At 36.5% G+C, this 5748-nt stretch overlaps 1 long non-coding RNA gene across 1 annotated transcript; it reads right to left on the bottom strand.

Annotated features, from left to right (window-relative positions):
* Positions 1 to 3725: 3725 nt before the first annotated feature.
* Positions 3726 to 4699, bottom strand: LOC115591285 (uncharacterized). Its single transcript, XR_003985930.1, has 3 exons — positions 4688 to 4699; positions 4510 to 4591; positions 3726 to 3821 (listed from the first exon to the last, which is right to left on the bottom strand). It is a non-coding gene; the product is annotated as an uncharacterized LOC115591285 (long non-coding RNA).
* Positions 4700 to 5748: the final 1049 nt, after the last annotated feature.

Raw genomic sequence — 5748 nt, 5'->3', positions numbered from 1 at the left:
CGATAGTTTGTGAAACGTCCTATCGGTGCGGATTAATCGGCCAAAACGATTAATCGGTCGACCTCTAATCTTAAACATTCAGTGCTTAATCTGCCTGCAATGGAGACACTCCATGGGTGACATACTGCCAGAGCTGAACATCCTCAACCACTTTCATTTCCCACTTGTCTGCCATTATTTTAGCAGTAAGCCTGTAAGTGGGTCACATAAAGCTTCTAATTTCACAGGTTTGTGATTGTTTGTCACCACAAAGTTTATTCTTTATATTCTCATTTCGTATATTTTTTCACTCACATGCCAATTTTATTGTAGTTGGGCCTATCACATCATACTGTACTGTATCATTATATTATATTATACTATATAATAGGACTAGTTTTGCTCAGAACACTTCTTACTTACGTATAAGTATTAAACTTGAATTCTTCAGCCTCTTGCAATTTCCCATCACAATGCATATATAATAAGTTAATTCACATGCTTTACTTGTTAGGTTACAACAGCCTCTTGCCGCCTAGTTAGCAACATTGTTTCTTTTATAAGGTTTTCTTTTTCTACACAAAAGTCCAATAACGCAAAGGAATTATATGTGGGAAAAAAGGTGCCCCTTATGGGACATAACACTCATGAATTCACTACCATGAGGGGGCCCTGTCCTGTTCCCCGCCCAACCATTTCATAAACTCTTTCCCAGAAATCAATAACTTTGTCTTTGAAGGTAGCTGGTCAACTCCGAGGAAGGTCTTCCACTATTAAAGTCTTGGGCTGCAACTTCTGACTAAGACCACTCAGCTACAGGGGTTTTTGGGGGCAAAGGCTCTCTGTATGATTTTATTGTGTAGTTTCATAAACAAATCATGTGTGTATGTGTTTTTTAGTATAATATTATATTTGCTGTAATTGTTGTGCACATGCCAAATAATAACCTACATCCATTTATTTACAATATTTGACAAATACAGAACTTGAAACTTGAAACATTCTCTTTGTGAACATGAAGCTGCTTTCTGTGTGTATTCTGTTGTTTGGCCACTTGAGGGCACTTTAACTCTTTTTATAACACAATAAACATCACATTGTGTTTCTATAGTGTGATTAAGTGTGCGTTGATGTTCACTTAAAGTGCATGATTAATGTTACGATGAAGGGTTGACCAATATGACTTCTTCAGGGCAGACACCAATTATTGGAAATCAACGAGACTGAAAAACAATATTTGAAACTGATATTCATTTGTAGTAAGAATTAAAATATTTTTGTCAAAATTCTGAACAACTAGTGATGAAATAAACCCCTTCAAGTTCAAGTTACTCAGGTAATGCTCTTCAGTACAATTTTCAGGTACTTGATTTCTTACTACTTCATACTTCCTCCCCTCCATTTTTAGATTAGCAATCACCGCTACCGATAATCGACATGTTTTACAATGTTACAGTTACTGTACCAAACTTGAACTGTAGCATAAACAAACATATTTAAACAGATAATTCTGCCTCTGTCTCTAAAACTGTACAACACATTTCCCTGAGCAGAATTAACATTTCATCCTCAGTTTTATCAATCTTTTGCAGATTGTGCTGTGGAGGTCACAACAGAGTGAAAGTCCAGTTTGAATCGAAATTGATCATATGCACACAAACTACTGTGGTGAAGCTCCCTCATTTAAAACCTGTAAAAATCAATATAAAACAAAGTTATGACATTCTCTTCATTTGAATTCACGTTGGTAAAGTCCACCTTTTTGCTGCTCACTCCGACACACTGCCCCGCTAGCATACGGGCCTGTATGACATTTGAAAAAATCAATAATTTTGTGTGCTTTGTTCTCTTTCAGCACAAACAATGAGGAGGACCTGCTGTCACTGTGAAAAATGTCTCTGTTTACTTAAAGCTCCCCTCAAAGTCGAGTGAGAACAATGAACATTTCATGAGGCTGAAAAGGGATGAAGAGCAGAACAGAAGAGATTTTCCGGATCATTTAATGATAATTTTAAAGAAAGTACAGAAAATTAATAGGAATTTGCACATTTTGGCAATTGAGTCTGTACAGATTTGACACTTGAGGATAGTCAATAACACCTTGCTAGACTGACGGTTATTTTTCATTTACATTATATAAACTTTTTAACATACCACCAGGATGTCAATAATCCATCAACTACAATACACTTTTTTTTCTCAATAAAAAGTTCTGATCTGACCTTGTGATGACAAAGATAACTGATGATGACATTTCATTATCTGGGATGTTGATGCTCAGGATAGTATAAATGTCGAACACCCCTCAAAAAACACTGATTTTTCTTTTTCTGTTTGTATACGTGTTAAACAGGTTTCAAATTAGTCAGCCCGTCGTTATCTGAAAAGCATATAGCTCCCAACTGTGCAAGCAGGTTATCTAAACTATATCTAGTTTCTTATTAAAGAGCGCCCTCTAGTGGCCATCAAACTCTGCACAGGGAGGAGAGTGGAGTGGATGGTTGCGTTAGATAAGCAGTGGACTAGTATTCATACAGGAGGATGATGTTTTCATCCTGTGTTAAACTTAAAGTCAAGAGCGACTTATTTTTAATTTGTAACAAAGTTAATCTACATTACTTACATACTGTACCTTTACCATAAGTTACATAAGTACAGTTACATAAATAACTTACTTATTTTACCACAAAAAAAGATTTCTTTTTCAATCTAACAGCAATGTATGTTTATAGCATGAGAAAACAATTTTCACACTGTGAAAAATGCAAATACAAATTTCCACACGTGACTTTTGTGATTTTTCTTAATGGTATCAAAACATTTAGGGGTGAAAATCAAATCAACCCTGGTCTTTCATCAGAAGGACATACTAATTCTGCTGTGGTGAAATAAAGCGAATGGCTGATACTGTATATGCTCACAGTTACACAGGATGACCCTGTTTGTTGTGCGCTCCTGTCTGGTGGTTGTGGAGGCTGGAGGCGCTCAGTGAGTAGCAGGACTAGCCGAGCAAGGTGACAGCTCTTGGGACGAAGCTGCTGAGGTGACACGAGGTCTCTCTGAGCGAGCGGGAGGAAGGCTTTTTGGAACAGATGGTTACCTGGGCGGGCAGGGCCGCTGGCAACCCTCGCTGCTCTTTCATTAGCTCCTGTGTCATGCACTTTTTTAACTGAAGGCTAAGCTGACAGCTAACAACCACGCTCAGAAGTGTGGGTAACATGCTGGCGTTCGTCCTCAGAATAAAGGAAGGCAGAAACACCTCCGACTGAGCTTTAAGGTGATGAAAAATAAAACCAGGGTTGGTTATGATGTGTGTGTCCGGTCATATCAAATACCTCTTCTTGTTGACGCTTTCCTTTCTGCAGGGGGCATTTTGCTCTGCTTGCTCATTTTGGGGATGTAGAAGTGAATAAATCTATTGAAATCACTGAGGGGTTCAGTCAGAATCTGATAATCATTCCAGTTTTAATGTTTCATGGTTGTAGTCAAGATAAACGAAACACGATTAACCACATACCACACAAATATTTTGATATTTGGTGAACAAGCAAGCTGACCTTTTAACCGCCACGAGATTATTATTTTAATTACTTTATTGGGGTCGACAGGTTATCAGTCTAGCCAAGTATTGGTGCGAATATTCAACATTTTAGTAATTATCAGTGTGACATTTTTTGTGTGTGTTTGCTGATAAAATAAAAACATTTAAAAATGCAGTATGTTGGCTCTGATACAACATCCTTTCTCTGCAATTGGTCACCACTCTGTGGCTTCAGTGTCCACAGCACTATCTGATGTCACGCTTCACTGCTGTTTAGCACTGAATAATCTGAATTTCCTTCCTAAAGTTGTCAAACATATTAAGCAGAGAGAAAGCATTAAGTAGCAGAAAAAGGAAATACCGAAGCAAATTAACTACAAATTGTACATAAGATCAGCACTTGAGTAAATTATAGTAGGTTATATTGCATCGTAGGTTTCTCTCAGTTCTGAGATAAGATTTGTATTTTTCCTGTGAATGTATATCAGTTCCATTACTTTGTTATCGTTCTAAGAAAAAGCAGTCTCAGTCAACCCCTATTATCTACTTATACAAATTATATTTCAGTATTCCAATACATATTATCTGCTTATTCATACCAGGGGTAGACCGATTACCCAAATTATCGGGGCGATATTCAGCATTTTTCTGTCACGTTGCTGATAAAATGAACTAACTTAATTCAACAAAGTGCTACTTTGGCTCTGATGCAGCATCCTCTCACACACTCACTCATCCACAACACTATCTGACTGGTAACATGTCACAATTAATAGCCTATAACACACTGAATAATCTGAATCTGTAAAGTCACTAGTAACTACATTCTTTTAAACAAATGTAGTACAGAGGATGTACAAAGCAGCCCTGAAAAGCCATATCGGTCGATCCACTTCATACAGAACCATATATTACATTTCATGTGTATTTTAGATTAAATTTAATATGTTTCGTTAAGTAATCAAAGTAGGATTAAATTGAAAACTTACATTTACAGATGCTTCCTGCTGACTTTCGATGAATCCTCGAAGATGTCATCGACATCCAGATAAAATGTAAATCCATTCTCCACTGGGCAACAGAAGGCCAACAATATTCAGCTGATGGTCGATCAATTGAACAGTTTATAATCCGTAATTTCAGATACATTTGAAGATAAATGTCCACCTTAGGGAAAACTTCCTCAGTCGTGATTTCCTCGGTGGGGAACCTCTACCTTCCGTCCCCGTTGAGTCGACCGTTAACCGTTAACGTTCCTGAGCGTCCATCTTTGCGGCGGTTAACTGAAGATAGTTTGCAGGTTGTGCGGGACCTGAGAGAAACTTGTGTGCAGCCCCTCTCTGTCGTTTTCAAACTTCTTCATTTTACTTTCTTTTTTACGCTTTGCTGCACCCGAAAACACACCGATAAACTGCTACCTGCTTTTGTTTTTCAAGCTAGCTAACGTACGAACACGATGACCTCTGAACCCTCTGAACCGGAAACACTTTTTCCCGCACTTGGAGTGAACTTTGTGTATTTTTTTTATATATTTATATTAAATAGATAACTACAAGTTGTGTAGTTCGAATAAAAATCTAGGTCGTAATATTATTAATATATTATTAATATTTTAGCAAAATTATAAAAAGAAAAAAAAAATATGTTAAAATGTATTTAATGTAGGTTTCTCAGTATCCCATTCCTGTCTGCGCCCCCTAGTGGCCAGTCGGACCAAGGCAGCTACCCACAACACATAAGTGTTTATTTTGATGGCCTGATAATAATAATAATAAATTGTTATTATAAGCAAAATATTGGTGGTTTGACAGATTACCCCTCCTTTCAGATTTTTAAGATACAGACAATAAAACATATTTGAGTTCTATTGAAATCTTAAAACTCAAAAATCAAAACTTTCACTTTTTGTTTTTCATTCCTCAGATTTTTGTTTGTGTTTATTTTCTTTTTGTGTATCCTTCCTTTCCTTACGTGTTGTACAGTTCAATATATGTACTTTATCTGTATTGTCTTTATGTGTTTATATTGTGGTGTTCTGCAGTCTATGATGGAAAAAATGTGCAGAACATCTTTTAGTATTCATTGTTAGGGAAGCGTATTGCATTCACTTGAATTATAATTTTTTTGGTTAGCTTTTCTGAGTAATTATTTCTGTTTTTCTGAGTAATTAATTTTTTGGTGTGTTTTTCGGAGTAATTTGTTTTTTGGGGTTTTTTTGAGTAATTTTT

Source organism: Sparus aurata, chromosome 11, assembly GCF_900880675.1.
Source record: "Sparus aurata chromosome 11, fSpaAur1.1, whole genome shotgun sequence".
Lineage (NCBI taxonomy): Eukaryota > Metazoa > Chordata > Actinopteri > Spariformes > Sparidae > Sparus > Sparus aurata.
Note: the sequence above shows the minus strand (reverse complement) of the source record. Positions and strands in the feature narration are given on the sequence as shown.